At 37.8% G+C, this 22,187-nt stretch overlaps 1 non-coding gene across 1 annotated transcript; it reads left to right on the forward strand.

Annotated features, from left to right (window-relative positions):
- The first annotated feature begins 4,154 nt into the window (after window positions 1-4,154).
- Window positions 4,155-4,261, forward strand: LOC141603409 (small nucleolar RNA R71). The gene has a single exon (XR_012525288.1). It is a non-coding gene; the product is annotated as a small nucleolar RNA R71 (small nucleolar RNA).
- The last annotated feature ends 17,926 nt before the right edge of the window (window positions 4,262-22,187 follow it).

Below are 22,187 nucleotides of genomic sequence, written 5' to 3' on the forward strand. Positions count from 1 at the left end.
TTCATGCCCTCCTCCCGAGACACGCATCTCTGGAACATCCCATCCCCACACTTACGGAATAAGTGGGGGTCATTCCAAAAGTACCGCTTGGCATCATGTCTCAACTTTCTCCTTTCTCTTGGTTCAAAGTCATCTGGAATGAACCCATTTACCAAATAGTTAACAAGATCCGCGAACCAAGGAGTTTTGGTGCTAACTTCCATAAGGCTATCTTCCCTTAGCCATTCATTAATCGGTCCACGCTTGTCTTGAATTCCATGTTCTTCAATGGTCAATCTTGATAAGTGGTCGGCAACAACATTTTCTGAGTCAGTCTTGTCCTTGATCTCCAAATCGAACTCTTGAAGTAATAAAACCCACCTCAAGAGCCTCGGTTTGGCATCCTTTTTCACCATGAGTTGTCTCAAGGCGGTGTGATCGGTGTAAACCACCACCTTGGAGCCAACCAAGTATTGCCGGAACTTCTCAATGGCATGCACAATGTCCAACATCTCGTTTTCGGTTGTTGAATAATTGCATTGCATTTGGTTAAGAGTCTCGCTAGTGTAGTAGATGACATGGTGTTTCTTGTCAACCACTTGGCCTAATACCGCGCCCACCACAAAGTCCGACGCATCGCACATAATCTCGAAAGGGAGGTTCCAATCCAGTGGCCGAATTATTGGAGCCGTAACCAATGCTTCCTTCAACCTATTGAAAGACTCAAGACAAGGTTCATCAAATACAAAAGGCATATCTTTGAGGAGTAGTGAGGTCAATGGTTTTTCTATCTTTGAAAAATCCTTTATGAAACGCCTATAAAACCCGGCATGGCCTAGAAAGCTCCTCATTCCCTTCACATTGGAAGGAGGTGATAAGTTTTCTATTACCGCAACCTTAGCACCATCGACCTTAATACCCCTTTTAGAGACAACGTGACCGAGCACAATCCCTTCCTCTACCATGAAATGGCATTTCTCCCAATTTATGAATCTCTTCAACATATTAGTCAAATTGACTAGACCATGATCAAAGGAGTCTCTATGGACACTAAAGTCGTCCATGAAGACTTCCATGCTTTTCTTAAGAAAGTCCGAAAAGATGGCCATCATGCACCTTTGAAAGGTACCGGGTGCATTGCACAACCCGAATGGCATTCTACGATATGCATATACTCCTATGGGGCATGTAAAAGTTGTCTTCTCTTGGTCCTCCGGGTGGATTGAGATTTGGAAAAACCCGGAGTATCCGTCGAGAAAGCAATAATAAGCATGCCCGGCTAGCCTGTCTAGCATTTGGTCAATAAAGGGGATTGGGAAATGGTCCTTAAGGGTGGCGGCATTAAGTCTCCTATAATCGATACACATTCGCCACCCGGTCACCGGCCTAGTAGGTAGGTGAGTCCCGTCTTCTTGTTCCACCATGGTTACCCCTCCTTTCTTGGGTACCACATGGACCGGACTAACCCACTTGGTATCGGTGATTTGGTCAATAATCCCGGCCTCAAGCAATTTTAAAACTTCGTTTTTCACAACCTCGGCCATCTTGGGGTTTATTCGCCCAAGACCATCAACCTTGGGTTTACTTATCTCCTATAGAATGATTCTATGCATGCATAAGCTTGGACTTAGTCCCTTGATATCATCAATGTTATACCCTAGTGAGCTTTTGTGAGCTTTCAAGACTTTCAAAATTTTTAGTTCTTGAGACTCACTAAGGTTGGCATTGATTATCACGGGATAAGACTCCCCCTCACCAAGAAAGGCATACTTGAGTGAGGGAGGTAGAGGTTTGAGTTGTACCTTTGGAGGGAGAAGGCCCTCCACCTTCTTCAAAAGCTCACCATCCACATCATGATCTTCTTTCATTTCCTCATCATGTAGAGAGATTTGGAAGACCTCTTCCATCTCTTCCTCTTCTCTAGCCACCGCATGAACTACTTCATCAATCACTTCAATAGTGCTTACTCTTTCAACCTTGGGTCCTTTCATCAAATTTGGAAGATTAAACTCGACATTGTCACCCTCAATCCGGAAGGTAAGCCGCCCATTTCTCACATCAATAAGTACTCCTCCGGTAGCCAAGAAAGGCCTACCTAGGATAATGGGGGTGTGGCTATCCTCCGGGATGTCAAGGACAACAAAGTCGGTCGAGATTAAATACTTCCCTACTTTGACAGGTATGTCTTCAAGCACTCCCAAAGGGCGCTTGATGGACCTATCCGCCAATTGGAGGGTCATGGTAGTAGGAGCAAGACTATGAATGCCAATTTTCTTTGCAACTTTTAAAGGAATGACACTCACACTTGCTCCCAAGTCACAAAGAGCTCTTGATATAGGAACACCACCAACTATACAAGGAATTAAAAAGCTTCCCGGGTCTCCAATTTTAGTCGGCATCTTGTTAAGGATATGAGCACTACATGCCTCTTCCATTGCCACTATCTCTTGGTCACCCAAGACCCTCTTCTTAGTCAAGATATATTTTAAAAATTTTGAGTAAGTTGGCATGTTCAAAATCACTTCCGTAAAGGGTAAGCTTACTTCAAGTTTCTCAAGCATGTCACAAAACTTGGCATACTTGAAGCTTTCCCTACTCTTTATGGCTCTTGAGGGGTATGGAATATGAGAAATAAGTTGAGAATTGGGAGATACCTTTGGGGGATTTGCATTCTTTGTTACCTTAGTGGTGGGTTGTAGGAGTACCACCTCGGTAGCATCTTCACCTCTTTCTTCTTCATAAGGTAAATCCTCAACCAAACCGTTAATATCCCTTTCCACTTGTGTTTTCCTGCTTGAAGATTCTTGACATGCTTTCTTCCCTTTCTTAGCTTCACTCATCCGAGCCGATGGTGTCATCGGTGGGCTTTCCCTTCCACCATTCATTTCAACCCGCTTTCTCTTGGGATCCGCATCAAGTTCTATCTCAAGATGCTTGTAGTGGTCTTCAAGCTCTATCCCACTTCTCAAAACCACCGCATGAGCTTGGTGGCTAGTTGAGGCATCCTTTGAGCTTTGCCCTTGGGCTAACAAACCACCGGGTGGCCTATGAGGGTTAGCAAGAGCATGAGAAGCCAATCGGGCCTCCAATTCCCTCATTTCCTTTTAGTGGGAAAGTCGTTGGTTATCATTTTCTTGTTGAGTAGCCTTCATGAAATTAGCCATGTCTTGGCTATGTTGCATTTTCATGTTCTTCACCAACTTCATAAGTTCATTTGAGAGGGGTCACCTTGGGGTTCTTGATAAGGTTGGTTGGCTAGGGGTAAAGGAAACCCATAGTCATTCCGAGTGTTGGGACCTTGCCCCCTTGATAATTCCCTCTAGGGCCATTGTTGTTGAAGTTTGGTCCTTGACCTTGATCTTGAAACCCTTGAGCATACCCTTGCCCAAATCCTTGATTAGCTTGATTCATTTGGTTCCCTTGATAGAACCCTTGGGTGTTTTGATTGCCTCAAAAATCTTGGTAACCTTGAGGTTGGCTCCCAAAGTTTTGGTTGGTGTTTCCGGTGTTTCTTTGATTAGGATATTGATATCCACCTCTAGGTTGAGAAAACCCCGGGTGGATTGGTATTTGGGGCTTGTGGTTGAAGGTGTTGTGGGTTTTGCACATTGGTGCTCTTGTTGCGAAAGTTGGGGTGGTTCTTCAAACCCGGATGGTAGTAGTTTGTGTTTGGGTTATAGACATTGGGATTGTTGTAGGGTGGTCGTGGTGGTCTTGTATTGTTGTTATAGCTTTGGAAGGCATTAACATCTTGGACATTTTCCTCATACCCCACATTATAGTTATTGGCACACATGTCAAAAGTGTGACCATTTCCCCCACATAGCTCACAAGATGAAACTTGGACTACCTCCTCCATGGGTGGACCATGTGAGGTTGTGGCTTGATGAACTTGATTCCTTTGCAATTTCTCGAGTTGCTTGGGGAGAATATCAAGCTTTGCATTTGTCTCGGCATTTTAACTAGATGAGTTCTCCTTAGGATATCGGCCATTCCTCCTAAGCATATTTCCCCTTGATCCATAGTTGGCCTCCGAGTCCACCATCTTCTTAATTAGTGTCGTCCCTTCCTCATCACCCAAATGGTCAAATCCCCCTCCCGCGGAGGCATTCACCATTTCTTTAGTTCTAGGCGACAAGGTTTGGAAGAAGGTTTGGGTGATATACCACTCCGGAATCCCGTGGTGAGGACAACTAGCGATAAGGTCTTGATATCTATCCCATGCTTCACCCAAGGATTCCCCATCTTCTTGTTGGAAACTGTGGATTTTATTTCGAAGCATGACGGTCTTGAATAATGGATAGTATTTGGCCATGAATGCCTTGGCTAAGGCGTCCTATGTTGTGAATGTGTCTAGAGGGTGAATATTTAACCATCGGTCCGCCTTACCCGTCAAGGAGAAGGGGAACAACATCATCCTTAGAGTGTCTTCGGATACCCCGTTCTTTTTCATCATAGCAACTTTTCTCTTGAACTTTCGTAGATGAGCATGAGCATCTTCTTCAATGTGCCCTCCGAACAAGTCTTTTTCAATCAATCCCACTTGGGCGGGGTGCATCTCAAAGTTGTTGGGAGACAAGGTGCCGAAGTTAATGGGATTACAAGCATCATTATGGTTAGGGCGATTGTGATCACGTAAAGCCATTGGAGGTACTTGTGGCGGTGATGATTGAGGTGGAGTTGGAATTTGAATGTTGTGAAATGGGTTTTCTATTGAAGTCTCAATTGTGTCGTTTGATTGTAGTGGGGTTGTGGTGTCAATGATTGGTAGGATGTGTGGGTTTGGTTGGTCTATGTTTGCTTGAGGAGGGTTCCTAACTCTATCAAGAGTCCTTGTCCTCAAGGTCCTAAAAAGCCTTTCGCGGTCGGAGTTGAAGAGTAGAGCTTGATGGTTCCTCCTAGGCATGCACTCGACAAACCGTTAGTCTCCTAGTGTCTTTACACACTAGGGGGGGCAAGAAATCACACACTCTACAATGAAACACACAACTACTAAAGCAAACTAGCAAGTGAGATAAAACTAAAGCTAGGACTCTTAACAAACTAAGTATAGCCTAACGCCCTCCCCGGCAACGGCGCCATTTGATGAGTAGAAAATATTGCCGTCATTCCTTATCATCAACAAAATTTATAAACCCAATTTAAGTAGTATAAAGCGGGTCGAACCACAAAGATGGCGGGGTTAATACTCAATTTGATGCGAGTCAAGTTTAGTCGGAAAATAAGAGAGGTTGATTCAAAACTAACAACTAAAATTAAACTAAAACGAGTAATTGTCTAGATGTGTAAACGATTGATTTAAAGACTAGAGTTTTCGGGTTCATCTAAATGGGTAAAGGTAAACATGGGAGAAAAATTGGTTAAGGGTAAAGACTAGTCAAGGAAAAGGCTCAACATTTTGGCCTCCCTAAAGATGACACATAACTTCCATTAAGCATTCAATCTTCTCTTAAGCATACTATCAAAACCCTCTACAAACTTTCATGTATAAAGGATTTAAGCAAACAATGAAGAAAGGTAAGAGCTTTCACTCACACAATTCATCAAACACCTTATATACATGCAAAAGAGGACTAAGCAACTCACCCAAGACCCAACTATAAATCACCCAATCATACCCTTAATTCCTACTTATAATCCCCCTAAACCCTAGGGGGTCACTACTCACACATATTCAAAAGAAAAGTGCAAACAATTGGAGAAAGACAAATAGACATAATATAAAGCATGGTGCAAATTACAACAATGGTAAAATGAGGAATTGAAATGTAAACTATTGATTAAACAAAGTAAATAAGAAGAGAATTATACCAACAATAAGGAAAGATGCTACTTTGATTGAATTAAGGAAGAATTTCTTCAATATCACCAAAATACAACTCGATAACCAAATGTAAACAATTGGAACTAAGTAGATCTATATTAATTAAGTAAGTAATTAAGGTCTAATTAAGGGAAGATTAGTACTTTGCTTAATAAATCTTGCATAAACTTAGGGAATTTCTGAAATCTAGGGTTGTGTGTCTAAAATGATTAAGGGAAGGGGTATTTATAGGTTGCATACAATTAGGGTGGAAATTACAAAGTAGGGGTACAATGCGGAAAAGGGGCTCCCAGCCGGCCGGCCGGCTGCCGGTGCAATGCCCGGCTGGGAGTTTGTTGGAAGAAATGAGTTGGAAAATATCATCAGGTGCCCCCGGCCGGTGGAACGGCTGCCGGTGATCCACCGGCTGGGAGTGCATTTGACTTTTTCTTCTTCTCATGTTGACTTTGTGATTGGCCTGCACTCCCAGTCGGCCGACCGGCTGCCGTTGGTCTGCCCGGCTGGGAGTTCGCTGTAACTTCTTCAATTTCCTTGCTTCTCCGTGTTCTCCCAGCCGGCTGCCGGTGGCCTGCACAGCTGGGAGTTCTCTGGAACTTCTTCCTTTTCCTCCTTCTTGATGTACTCCAAGCCGGCTGCCGGTGGCCTGCCCGGCTGGGAGTTCTCTGTAACTTCCATCCAAAAATTGACATGCCAAGTATATGGGTAGTCCAAGCCGGTTGACCGGCTGTCGGCCTACCGGCTGGGAGTTCCCCTCAGCATTTCTTCCTCCTTCTTCATGCTATGTCTATCCAATGGTCTCGCTTGCTCCGATTATTCCATTTACGCTCCAAAACCTGGAAGACGGGCATAATATCATAGACTAGGGAATCGGGCCAAAAAATGCAATGCAAGACGCACAAAACCGACTCAAATTGAGTCGGAAAACATGAAAATAGAGAGGAAAATTGGTTCATTTGAACACTATATCAATGCGTGAAGTCATCTCGGAAGCAATTCAACGTTCAAATGAGCTGGCTAAGTGGAGAATGACTCGATCGAAGACTTTTACTGACCTAGTCTATTTGATCGAGCAGTTTGGCTATTAAGGAGACCTCGATCGAATTCTTATTGTGTTCGATCGAGAGGTGCTAAATTGGAGGTCCTCGATCGAGTAGTATTTTCACTCGATCGAGAGGTTTTCGCTAGATGTTGTTCGATCGAGCAGTTCCAAAGTGCTCGATCGAGTAACTTGCTATTTGACGTGAGATTAATATCTTAATGTCGTATCTTAGGTTTAATAATTATCTCTCCTATAAATAGGAGAGACGTATTTACCTTTAAGCATCTTTTTTCATATCACTTTACCTTTGCCTTGAATACTGCTTGACGTTGCTCTTTACCTTTCTGGATCTTGTTTTATGTAACCTTTCTCTTACTCTCTTTCTATTTGAGCTTTCCCCTCTTTTGCTTATATCTTTTATCATGTTTGTTCTTGCTTTACCTTTCGTTATTGTTTTGTTAGTTATTATGTGTAGCTAATCCCTTAATGCTAGGATTAGGGGAGCCATGATAGTAAATCGATGATGCTTTAATTGATTAGGAGGTTTTGTTGTGAGAATTTTTTGATATCAATATAACTGTAATTGTTAGGTTGAATGCATGCAACTGAATCAATTAATCCGGTTAAATTCAGACCTAGATCGAGAGATTGGAATGAATAGACCTGTTATGGACAATAGACTACACTAATGAGGGTGAAAGCTAAGTTAGTAGTATTTTAGGGCGGATAGCGGACCGAGAGGACCTTTCCACTACCCTTCTCACATCAGACCAACTGACCTACCTTTAGCTAATTTGTGCGATATCATGGTGAACCGACATCCTGGCATCTTTTTCTCTTTTTTTTATCTTGATCCTTTTCGCTCTTGCCTTTTTAACTTTTATTGCTTTAGTTTAGTTAAACAACTCAAACCCCTTGTTTTGTGACCTTAGACAGACTAGAATAACGAGTAGATAGTGACCGCCTCCCTATGGATACGATACCCGGCTTACCGCTGCTGCATAAGTTAGAGCCAGTTGGTTTTATTTTTGATAGGGTTACGACAGCCGTGTCAATGATCGTATATATTGGAGGATTTGTTGTTGTTGTTGTTGTTATTTGGAGACGTAAGACGGTTGGGAGACCGTTTTAAGCTTAAGTCGCCTCTTGGAGCTTCCCACTCCAAGAGGGATGTGCACATTAATGGCTTGAGTCACGTTGGGACTCGTGTGGTTGAGACACGACGTCTGGCAGGGGATCCGGTTGGCTTCCGGACCCAGTACATCTGGGCGTGTCCCGGTACCTGTTTGTGGTTATCGGTATCTCTGGGCGTGTCCCGGTACCAGTGTGGTTGTCGGTATGTCTGGCCGTGTCCCGGTACCATAGTGGTGGTTGTTTGATAGTGGTTTATTCATATCATAGTCATGTTGTATGCTCACACACTCGAGTCGTGTCACACTTTATTTATTTAATGCATGAAACTGACGTTTGTTGTGTCTGTGTAATTGTCACCTATTTCCGGGGTGGCCGGTGTCAATCCATATGATATTTCTGATCATATGGGGAGCAGGTTAAGTACAGGTTGTTTGGATAGCACATGGGAGACGGGACGAGTTTAATGAGTCACGAGACGAGTCTAGTTAGCTAGAAGAGTATAGATGTCATGAGTTGTACTTTTATTCATTTGTTTACGTTTATGTAAATCATTAAATATTACATTAATAAAAGGTTCTTTTATTGAAGTTTTGAAACACTACCTCGGGAAACTGATATGGTAATGCTTCAATTATCTTGGCCGGATAATTGGGGTGTTACGTGAAGATTGCACGAAAGAAAGCTGAGAAGTAGTGTGCATACTCGATCGAGTTGGCATGTACTCGATCGAGTGGACATGTACTCGATCGAGTATACTACTGTACTCGATCGAGTAACCTAATTCGTTGAAGACTTTTCCGATATTTCCTTAAAAGTCGTCTAATTTGTATAATATATACTAAGCTCGTATTATGTTTTTAGGTTACGTCTTATTTACCTTTAGAACTCCTAAAACTGCTAAGTTTAGTCGGCTATTGTTATTTCGGATCTATAATTCGTTCTACAATCATTTGCTACGGTACTTTAATCTTTCTTCAATTATTATATTATCTAGTTTATTCTATTGCTTAATTATTCTTCTTACATGCTTTTAGTTATGTCTCCTATTATTATCATTGTTGTTAAGTATCTTGTCATGAGTAGCTAATCACCTTATCTAGGGTAAAGGGGATCTAGGTTGTTTAGAAGGGAATTAATGGTTTAATTGTTAGTAACATCGCATGAATTATCTGTTGATTATTGTTCTTCTTCTAATTATTTGATTTAGGCCTGGAATTATAATTAGTCTAGTGAATTAGTACTTTCACCGACCAGGTTAGAATTAATATAGGCTGCGATAATCAGATAGGGAAAGTTTAATTATAGCGTTTGCATGTTAAACTGAATTTAAAGGGCATAATTGAATCGACCGATCTTGTGACGTTAGGTAATTCGATTGACCTTCCAATTGATTAAAATACACCCCCGGATAATTGACCTAGTGAACCCGCTCCCTACACTTTGTAATATTATTGTTTACAACCTTTACTTTATTGCAATTAGTGTTCAGAAATCAACCAAACCAAACCTTCAAGAAAACGGTTACTTTAAGACACTTTAAATATTAACAAACTGAATATTACCGCCTCCTCGTAGATTCGATACCCTACTTACCGCTGACTATTAGTTAGTAGTGACCTAGGTTTACTTTGATTTAGGGGACACGACTTTACCCTTGCCAGGAGACCAACTAGGAATGCAAAACGAGTCGGTCACTCGATCCCCCTTCAGATGAACCATTTTGGTCTGAAACAATAAAATAGGGTCTTGAAACCATTTTATATGCAAATGTGACCATTTTAAAAAAAAAAACAAATTAGTATAAGCATTAAGTTGTAACAACACTAACTGAATCATTGTAATTAAATTTGATTATAAAGGATGATTCATGTCAACCGACTCCAAGTTATTTTGGGATTAAGGCTCTGATGTTATTATTATTGTATAAAATGATTATAAAACCGAAATTGACCGTCTAAAAAAAATTTGCGATACAAAAACATGTTCACTTTTCAGTTTTACAATGTGTTTAATGTCCGGCGGCTAATATAAAGATGACATCACGTTGCGGACGCATCAAGACGTGTGTGATATCAATATTACGAGTCATTGAACTCCACGTACAAGGAAAGCGTATTATTATTTGATCAAGTTGAAAAGGTGGCCCCCTTTAGCATTTCTCATCAACCACATATTTTACCAAAGCATGAAAGTCCAGATCCGCATTGTCCCACTTTGAAGTATTTGACCTACAATAAATAAAATGTCAACAACACTTAATTTTACTTCCATTTTATTCGGTTCTGGTTAGAGAGTTCAATTTAGTTTAAATTTAAAATTTTTTATCTTAAGTGTTATCAAAATAAATAAATACTCCGTAGGACATTAGTCCATTTAAGATATGCATTCGATAATTAATTGGCTTTCCTAAGATGAAGTATTGTAGATTTATACATTCGATAAATAGTTAAAATAAATAATCATCTCTACAAATCAAATACTCCGTATTAACCAAGTACTTGTTGATTTTTTTTTTGTAAAAAATACAAACAATAAATATTAAGTGGGCTGTAAATTTTAAAATAACAAAATAAAGATTAGTTACTCTACCCTAAAACGAATGAAATATATAACTACATAAAATTATTTAGATAAATAAAACAAACTTTTTCTTATTCTTTATATTTATATTCATTTGCCATGAGTAATACTAATACTCCCTCATATTCTCTATGTTCTTCCACAATTGTTTTTGGGTAGAATTTAGTGGGAGGATGATATGTGGATTTAAATGAAAATAAGAGAGAGAATGTGGGGTCATAAGATATTATAACCACAAAAGATAGATAAATAAGGAAAGTGGAAAATCTATGTGAATTTGTCGTTTTAGGAAATGTGGAAGATGTTAGAGAATAGGAGGGAGTATTTAACAAGTATTAATTATAAGTGGGATATTCATTTTACACAAATTCTCATCTGTGACGGACATATCCATCGAAAGCTTGCGACGGACCAAATACTACTCATGTGGAGTAGATAAGACAAAGGGCTTGTTTGGTATTCAACAGATTATAATTAGGAGAAACAGATTGGTCAAACAGATTACAAATGACAGATTTGATTGACATGTTTGACTAGTATATTACTATTAGCATATTTAGTAGAAGTGTTTAATAATTAACGGGTTTAGGTTAATACATTGTTGTATACATGTGCAAATTATAGACAAATTCATTTTTTATAATCTACTAAAGTGAATATGTTGGGGGAGCAGGCCCGAGCAGCATATTGGAAAACAGTAGATTGAAGCTCAATCTACTATTTCAATATGTCATTTACCAAACACGTAATTTAATAGATTGTTGAAAAGTAGAGTGTCTAGGGAGTAATGATCTGTTTTGTCTTATCTACCCATATGAATAGTATTTAATCCGTCACAAGCTTGACGGATATTCTCGTCACAAGGAAGACTCATCGTTCATTTTAAACAAGAATTTATATTTTTAAAATTATGTCACGTCAAATTATTTGCCTTTATTTCACGTCACTAAGGGATCATTTGGTTCGAAGTATTGGAATGGTATGGAATAGATTCTGATACCATAGTGGTATGAAGTTAAAACCCCATACTTGTTCATGAATGTTTGATTCGACCCGGAATGAATATAGAGGTAATAATAATATTGAATGGAGTTAGAAACTTGAGTGAAAACATTGGTATGAGATTCAAAGGGGTTGGAATAGAGTTAGAATCCATTAGCTATCTAATTCCATTCAAAAACCTCCAACCAAACCTTAGAATAGATTGAATTCATTCTAAAAGCTCCAACCAAATACCTCTAAAACTTGTGCTTGTCCCTATTTTATTGTGTTCCAATTATTATTTCCCCTCATTTTATGTGCTTATATTGAATACACCTAATACATAATACTCCCTCTTATTCACTATTATGTTCTACTTTCGTTGTTGAGGAGTTTTTAAGAGGAAGAAAATATGTAGATAAAAATAAATGTAAAAGAGAAAATATGAGATCACAAATTTTAAAAACCACAAATAATTAACATCTCGGTGAAGTAGTATTCTTCCCAAAATATCAATCTCACAATCTCACTAATACTATATAAGTATCCTCACTCTCTTCTTCTTACCTCCACTTATCTGGATTTCTTAAACTTCAAATATCATTAATTAATTCATCACTCAACCAACAAAATGTCATCAGACTTTGGCGATGTCCAAAACCCTAGTAGTAGTATTACCACTACTACAACTCTTCCTAATTTTCCTCCAAAAATAATCAAACAACTTGTTATAAACAACAAATCTTCCAAAAGATCTGGAAAAAACACAAAAACAAATAAGACCAAAAATAATTACCCTACTAAACCTCTCAAGGTTGTCTACATATCGAACCCGATGAAGTTTAAGGTTAATGCTGACGAGTTTCAAGCCCTGGTTCAAGGCTTAACGGGCCGTGATGCGGCCGAGTGGCCTGATGAAAGCTATAACAACTTGGTCCGAGTTTTGGCACGTGATGATGGTCAGGTCATTCACCAAGACCACTCGGGCCATGGCGGGCCCGAGTGGCCTGGTCCAGTGGACTGCTATGGGTCATCTTCTGAAGTGAGTCTTGATTATTTTGGACCGTTTGATGGTGATGTTTGTGGAGATGAGGATTTCCATGCTTTTATGTCTGGTGGTGATTGATTAGTTGGGTAACTAAGTGTTAAGCGTGGTTCAATTTAATTTAATTAAATTCCGAAGTCATGTAAATTTGATAATAAGTGAAAAAAATAAGATCCATAGCTTAGTCTAGGGTTAATTGTAAATAGTTTTATTGTTTTAGGCTTTATTTTGAATTAAGTTGTTTACCCATATCATTATATGTAATCATCTACTCCCTCCTATTTATATAACTCTCCCCTTTCAAAATGACACGCAAATTAAAGGGAGAGTTATTTTATTATAAAATATTGTGGTTGTGTAAGGTAATTGGAAAGAGGGAAGATTTATTGTGGGGTAAGATGATTAAAATAAGTATTGTTGTAGAGTAAAGTGATTAAAATAAGATAAAGTATGAGGATTGTGGGGTATTGTTATGGGGTGAGATGATTAAAATAAGTATAAAATTTTACTAAATAAGGAAAGGAGGAGAGTTATATGAATAGATGAAAAAGGAAAGGGGAGAGTTATAATGAATACTCCCTCCATTCAACTCCACATGACCCTTTTCTATTTTATACACTATTCACAAGTGAGCATTCACTATCAATTTTCTCTCAATACGTAAGTGAAATTATATTCACGTGGGATCTTGTTTGATTTGTCTTTACGAGTACATTAAAAATATCTAACTTTTATATTTTTTGCAAATACGTAACTAATGTTATTTATCGCGTAAAACACGCGTTGGCAAACGTGAAAAAAGAAAGTTTTGTGGAGTTAAATGGAGGGAGTATTAATAGATGGCTAGATTGCAATCAAAAAAAGTTGTTTACTTAGACCATCCCCAAGCAGAAGGTCGCCTTAATCGGGTCACCAAATTTTTTCCTCTTAATCGCACATTATTAATCTTGACCCATTTTCACCCTCCCAAGCAGAAGGTCACGACCTGGGTCACCAACCCAATCATTTTTCCACTTTTTAACATTTCCAATCATTTACCACATTCACTACCCCACCAAAACCTCTCTCTTACTTTTACAATAAAAATACAATTTACAAAATACAAAATATTTAATATTTACAATACTTACATAAAAATACAATTTACAAAATATTACCACTCAACTATTTCAAAAAAATACAATTTTTTATTTTAAAAAAAAAAAGTTGAAAATTAAAACACAATCTCAGCATTTACTCTATCGACACATGCATTCAACTCACCAACCATACCTATACCCATACCCACTGACAACCCAAAAAAAACCCCCGAAAATCCCATTCAATTTCATTCATAAATTATTGTTTCATTCATATCATCATTCATAAATTTCATTCATAAATTTTTTTTAGACAAACGTTCATTCATATATTTGGATTTGGGTTTTATTTCGATTTGGGTTTTACTTCATTCATCCCGATTTCAGGTAAATTCTTGTTAAATCGTTTATGTGTTCTTGTTAAATCGTTTAATAATTACTTGTGATATTACTTTCTGATTTCATTCATGCAATATTAATTGAAATCGAAATTAATCGTTGGAATTTGTTGGAATTTAATCAAAATCTTGTTGGAATTTAATCGAAATCTTAGTTGAAATTTGTTGAATCGAAATTCTTATAATTTGTTCATTCATATATTTGGATTTGTGATATTACTTTCTGATTTCATTTACCTAGAAAAGCAAGGAAGAAAAGGGGAGGAAGTTGCCGAAAAGAAAAGCAAGGATGAAAATGGACAGCCTGTATGCAGCAGAGAAGAAACGGAAGAAGAAGCAGAATAGCTAGACCTGACAAACAGATCAGGTCGTGTCGTATTCGTGTTCGTGTCAACTTTAAACGGGTCATCACTACCCCAACCCTAACCCGACCCAATTAGATAAATGGGTCATTTGTCTCAACCCTAACCCAACCCATTTAATTTTCCTATAACCCAACCCGACTTGTTTAACCCATTTATCTTGTAGCAGGTCATTTTTAACCCATTTAACCCGTTTAACCCCATAAACTAATAAATAATCTAAGTTTTATAGCCTTATTATCCCAAAAATGATGAATGAGAATGATTATTGTTAAGTTGTTTGGTTGGATTATTGATTGAACCCAGCTATATTATGACACTTTTAAATAATTGGGTTATTCGTGTCGGGTTCGTGTCAAAAGAGCTCAACCCTAACCCGACCCATTTAAGTTTCGTGTCGTGTTCGTGTCAACCCAATTACTTAAATGGGTCACAACCTCTCAACCCTAACCCGCTAACTTCGTGTCGGGTTCGTGTCGTGTTTTCGGGTCGTGTCAATTATTGCCACCTATAAGAATAGCTGCAGTTTTTGTTGTACTTTTTTTTTTTTAATGTTCTAAACCAATAGAACTACGCCACGTGTAAGGTCACCAACTTTTACCAATTTCTAACTCAAGGTCACCCGGTGACCCTGAGTTATTCAAGGTCACCAAATTACCACCTTATTAGTCCTTAATTACCGTCATTAGCATGACCCAACAAGGTCACGACCCAGTTGGTGACCTTGCTTGGGCATGGTCTTAGAAGTGAAATCTTTTGCACGGTTGACTAAAATAGTTCACATCTTTATCTAAAAATGTTGTTAAAATTTGTTCAGTATTAATAAGGAGTTCCTTGCTCCTGATGACAGAGATGTACTTTACATTCGTTTTACTCCTAAGGAGGTTCGTACGGCTGTGTTTCAACTTGGTCCGTTAAAATATCCGGGACCTGATGGTATTCCTGCTATCTTCTTCCATAAGTGTTGGCATTTTATTAAGCATGATGTTGTTGGGACGATCTTGGCTATCCTCAATGGTATTAGCTCCCCAGAATTCCTGAATAAGACTTTCTTAGTTCTTATCCCGAAATCTAGTGCCCCTGAAACAGTTGATAACTTCCGACCGATTAGCTTATGCAATTTTATAATGAAAGTCATTACTAGATGTATCACTAACCGTTTGAAAAAGTACATGGGAAAACTAGTGGGTGACTTTCAAAATGCTTTTGTTCCTGGGAGGAATATTGGCGATAATATTTTAATTACGAATGAAATATTACACAAAATTTCATCATCAAGATGTGGTAGGATGGGTAGGATGGCCTTTAAAGCTGACATGAGTAAAGCCTATGATCGGTTGGACTGGAACTTTATCAGAGGCACGCTTCTCTTGATGGGGTTTCCTCCTAATTTCATTCAGCTGATTATGAAGTGTATCACGACGGTGTCTTATGAAATTCTGGTAAATGGTGTTCCTTTAAGACGTATCCACCCGAGTTGTGGCCTTCGTCAGGGCGATCCTCTTTCCCCTTATATTTTTGTTATGTGCACGAAAATTCTCTCGTTAAACATTCTACGTATGGAGAAGGAGGGGATTATACGAGGAATAAATATCAGCAGAAATAGTATCCCTATCTCCCATATGCTCTTTGCGGATGATTCTATGTTTTTTATTGAAGGTAATTCTAAGACTTGCGAAAGCCTTGACAAAGTTATTAAGGATTATTGTCATGCCTCCGGCCAGGTTATTAATGATAATAAGTCCTCTATGATGTTAAGTTCGAGCTCCAGTCTGTCCTTTGCTCGAAAATGCTTGAAAACCTTCAACATACCGCGTGTCACTAATTTGGGATCTTACTTGGGTATTCCTACGGACGTGGGAGTCTCAGGTGGGAATAAAAGTTAAAGAGAAATTTTTGAGTTTATCATTGATAAGGTTAGGAAGCGATTATCTTCATGGAATTGCATTCTTCTATCGTCGGCGGGTAGATTGGCTCTGATTTCTTCTGTCTTGTCCTCCCTCTCGGTTTACTTTCTATCGGTATTCAAAATACCAGTAAGTGTGACAAAAAGATTAGATGCTATTTTGTCACATTTTTGGTGGGCGGGTCATAAGAAATCTCCCTCTATTAGCTGGTGTAGTAGACTTTTCCTAAGTCAACCCAAATGGAATGGTGGTCTGGGTATTAGACGTATGAAGGAGTTCAATCAAACACTTCTAGCAAAGATTGGATGGAGAATGATCACTTACCTAGATTCTATTCTCTGTAAGTCTATTGGTGCTAAATATGGCCTAAAGTGGCGTGATGGTGATCTGTTTTTTAACGATGGCAAGAGTAATTCTTCGTGGGGATGGAAAGGTATTGTTTGGGGCCTTCAACTCATCAAACCTCATTTAGCGTGGAACTTCTCCCCATTTTCTGACCTTGGTGTTTGGAATACTAAATGGGTTCATGGAACGGTGCCGAGACCACGATGTGTTGAGCTTCTTACTGATTCACCCAACTTGTGTAATTTGAGAATCAAAGATCTTAATTGTAACGGCAACAGTTGATCAGACCATAGACTTCTGTCTATGTCTTTTGATGAAACTTCCATTAAGGTCATTCTTGCTATTCTAATTCGATGTTCTGAAGGCAGCGACATCTTCTATTGGTCTGCCTCGTCATCTGGGAATTACTCAGTTAAAATTGGCTATCACATTGCTCTTTAAAATTATTGGAACACTTCAGCTTCTCCGAAGGACCGATCAAGAGTTCCTGCTGTAAGAATGGGTGTCTTTCAAAAAATCCTTTGGAATCTGCCAGGGCCGAAAAGCTGGATCATTCTCTTATGGAAATTTCTCACGGAATCGTTGCCCACTGGGGAAGGATTCCTAAGGAGGGGCTTTGATGGTCCGTTTACTTGCGTGCTTTGTGATTCACAAGAAACGGAATCACCGAAACACCTGTTCCGGGACTGTTCTTTTGCTAACAGAGTTTGGGCTATTAACAAGATTAACATATGAATTAATAAAACATGATTAACCGAATATGCCAAAAACTATATAGCAAAAAACAAATTTTTGTATCATCAACAAAACTATTCCATTTACATTACAATTTAATCCTCATTAAATCAAACATCTACAAATTCATTATATTATTATCTTAACCTATTAAAACAATAATATGAATAAATCTAAATGGAACTAATCATCAAAAACAAGAACAAAAACCGCAACAAACGGCTGTAAAAAAATTCTTCACGACACAAAAAAAATATTTCAGCCGATTAATTTTTTTTTTTTCGGAAACCCTAATGTTGTCTACAAACAATTTTATGAAAATCATCAAAATTAAAATTTGTGGCCTTGGCTCTGATACCACTTGTGGGATTTATCTGTATGCATCTCTTTAATTTTAAGGATTATAACGAATTATAATGATGAATGCTTGTCATAAAATTAAATTACACAAACAAAAGGGTAAAGAGATGAAGAATCAACCTTCGGTCCTAGCAAATTCGGCCTAAGAACAATATCGCAATGATATTCGCCTATTAGTTGCACCCAAGACGATATGAGAAATGCCCTTAACTTGTTACTAGAATCGATCCCCAAATTTCAGTAAATTAATTAGGGTTTTTGTTTTTTGTGTTTTTAGATGAGAGGTAAGGATGAGTTAGAATGATTAGGTCAAAAATAAGCTCCCTCTTCCTCTTATTCTAACCGAAAAAGAGAAGGGAATAGGGAGTCTTTTTTCTTCCTCATTTCGGCCCAAATCCCACCGAAATAATAAGGATTAAAATCCTTATTTTCGGTTATTCCAAAAATGTATAAAATGTGTTAAATATAAATTGTCATCTAGTAAGGATCGAACCCGTAACCTCTTGGTTTGAGTACCCTTACTATTACCACTATGACACATTCATCTTGTTGATTAAATATAACCGATTACATTTAATTACGAATTAACATATTAATTCGTCCAAGCTAACATTATATACATTAATTAAATATAACTTATTATATTCAATTTACGAATTGTGATTAATTGTCTCAACTAATATTATTTAATCTTCATTAAATAATTGTCTCATCAACACATTGACTAACTGTTTAGTCATATAAGGCATCAATGTGATTACATTTCCATAACCACATCTCTCAAACACATCCTATAGGTGTGACTTTTAGGGACCAGTTGATCACCGCCATCTGTATGATAATAACGTCAAACTCTCTAGCAAGCCAACCGTTATTAGGTAATTGTTAATCAACTGATTAAAATACTAAGTATACCCTTATAAACCTGTAAGAGATTTACAAATGTTATGACACTAATTTGCGGAGGACACAAGCTCCAACAAACTCCCACTTGTCCTCACAAGTGTATGTGCGATAACCGATTCTCATATCCTAAAATTTCTCCCACTCAATGTAAAACAATTTGCAAATTCCGTATTCATAAAGGTCGTATTTTACAAGTGATCTGTATCAAGAGTGGTTTCCCCGACTAGAGAGTAACTTAACTGATAAACGAATCAACATTCGAGCATGGCCATGCTTTTCAGTTACAACTCCTCGAGTGGCCCTGAGAAATAACTATACCTGATAAGGGTTGGATATTTTCCTCAACTCGAATCCTGCAGATGTAAGCACAGTATGAAATGACCCAGAAAAAATCTACTTAGCCTCCAGTTACGGCAGACCGTGAGAAAGAAACCAAAGTCACCCAAAAACTGCCTTAATCTCAAGAGACAGTCGATAGTCAAAAGAATCGACTCTAGGAACACAATGGATGTCCTATCCACGACATGACACATTGACACCTAATGTTTTTAAACATTTAGGACTCCATTACGTCGTCAAAAAAATTTGTCCTACGAGGTATCGTTATAATCTCGTATTTGTGAACGATCAGTCAACCGTTTGACTTATGACTCGTTGAACCCACCATCAATCGACTGCACAATATAATAGCCAGAGTTATCAGCTCTTGGAGGCGATTACGGACCAAAACTAATATAATGTAATTCAGTTCACTTTGTGGCGTTCAATGTTGTCAGTACAATCCACATGAAAAACAAAATATTATAATAAAACGATGAAGTTATAAATAGTATATGAAAAAGATAATGTATCAAATCCATAATCAACTACTACAACTCATGAACACGTTTATGAAGGAAAAGTAGATCTTTATACATAAACATATTCATATATGTTTTAATTTAATTTGTCATAAAATTAATAAGTGATCTTATGCATGCAAACTAATAAACAACATAAAGAAGAAACCATCATCTTACATTGTGATTTTCGGATTTATGGGCACAAGTGAGTTCACCTACTCACTTGTTCTTGAGCTCTCCAAATGGAAGAACAAGGATTCAAGTATAGAATCCCTCCCAAAAGCATATACCCAAGGAAAACTCTTAATAACTAATATTATTTAGATCTAGTAATAATATTAGTTTTACTATAAAATTGACACAATATAAATTGTAATTTTACTCTTGAATATCTCGGTCAAGAGAGGAGATTATGTGTGTTTTTATTTCTCTAGATTTCACAAGATGTAGAGAAAGATACATTTCTTACACTAGAAAAATGTTATGAAAAAGAATGAATGAATTAGAGAGGAAAATTGCTCTCTTTCTTTTGATAGGGCCGAAAAAGAGAAGAGAGAGGGAGACTTGGGTAGGTAGCCCAATACCTTTTATTTTTGCTCTTCTCAAAAGCATAGGTGTGCATGGCTACTCCTTTAGGTATAATTATTGTGTTTTCCACTCAAGATAAAAACACAATGTATATCATATACTCCCTCTAATTTAGGCATTTTCATAATAAAATGGATGGTCCATTTTATTTTGTCATTTGTCAATTTTGTCACATGTAACATGTTACATGACATGTCACAATGTAATGCATTTTTAACATATTAAAAATCAACATACTCATAAAATATGTCATTTACAAAATCGACTAGTAATTCGTAATTACTTGTACCAAAATGTTTCCAAATTATAAACTACAACATTCTGTATTTATAATAATTTATTCATTCCGTTTCAATTGTTTCTGTAAACAATAATTTCATCTAAGTAATAAAACAATTCGATTACTTAGACCGTGTCTCATTTAATCATATTTACAATAAGATACGTAAATTATACTCACAAAATCATCCGTCAATTTTAAGCAATTTAATTAACTCGTATCGGTATACGATTAATTAAATAATCAATTAAGAGTATTTCCCTATAGGTATGACCTAAGGGGATCAACTGATCACCACCGTCGCACGACAGTAATGTCAAACTCTAGTCAGCCAATCATTACCGATATGTGTGGACCAGTTGACTGTAAAATATTACATCCCACATGTATTCTTAAAATGAGATTTAATAATGATATTTAAATCATGTGATCGAACTATTGTTGAGGACACATTTCCCAACAATCTCCCACTTGTCCTCGACAAGTGTGCGTCACCAATTCTCTTGTCCTACTACTATCTCTCACTCAATGCAAGGTGTCTTTCAGGTCGTACTTGCAAGTGATCATATCGAGAGTGGTTTCCCCGATCTGGAGAATAACTAATTGACCGGATTTATCTATCATAGATACCTTCCGAGCGTGGCCACGCATTTCCAGTTCATTACTCCTCGAGTGGCCCTGAGATATTGTTATAACCCTGACAAGGGGGTGGACAATTCCTATCGCACTTATTTCCTTCGACTAGCCACAGCCATCATAACCCAAAATATGCCCATTTGACCCCATTTACGAAGGTCGTAGTAACACAAATCAAAGTTAATCTGAAACTGTGCCATCTTAGGCGAACAGTCTTTAGTCAAAAGAATCGACTCATTAGAATACTATAGCAGCTCTCGCCACGACCAGGCTATATAAATTTGTCAGAACTCTATAAGCGGTCATAAGGCCCGACAAAGTGTTCCTAACAGTCTGCCTATGTGATCGACTAGTCATCTCACATGACTGTATGACACTTGAACTTGCCATCAATCGCATCACACTCTAGTCACTTCGAGACGTCACCTCATACAAGTGACTATGGGCGAATACAATGCTAATCCGTGTTCACTTTAACGGGGTTCAATTGTCTCCACAACCCGTTTGGATATAACAAAGTATAATAAAGGAGTTTTAAAGTAAAACTCGAACGACAAATGCGATTATCACACATGAATAGTCAATGCCTGATTACTATTTCATGTTCTATAATCTAATTTGGTCTTGTATGTAGTTGTTCATTTCAATTCAATTGAAATGACATGACTCATCATGTTTAGCCTTTGAGAAGGCTTTGGTTAGTAGGTTTTATCAATTTCTTGTACCTTACTCAACCTCACTACATAGTCGTTTTCCTTTGTAATGTATACATTTGCATTACAAAACTTTCTGAGTACGTGTCGAGATCCAATCAAGACATAGGCCCTCTAGCCTAAGAATAGCTCCCACTGTTTTCATAGTGTGCAGGACTCATCATTCTTGCACATCTCATGATTGCAAGTGTACTCAATTTCCGTTATAAATAACTCTTATTGTTCTTTATTGCCTAGAACGATTCTAGAAAATCTATTTCTTAAATAACATAACCACAATGGTATCTTAACCATCCTAATGTGTTTTGATTATGGTTTTTGTCGGAAACCATGCGCAACCTCAATTGTCAATTTTCACTTGTGTAACACCCTTACACAATATTGCATCATAAACACTTTGCATCATAGCCTTAATGCTTCTGCCAGCACTTAAGAGTAATCTTTATGGCTTACT

The sequence above is a fragment of the Silene latifolia genome, chromosome 9, assembly GCF_048544455.1.
Source record: "Silene latifolia isolate original U9 population chromosome 9, ASM4854445v1, whole genome shotgun sequence".
NCBI lineage: Eukaryota > Viridiplantae > Streptophyta > Magnoliopsida > Caryophyllales > Caryophyllaceae > Silene > Silene latifolia.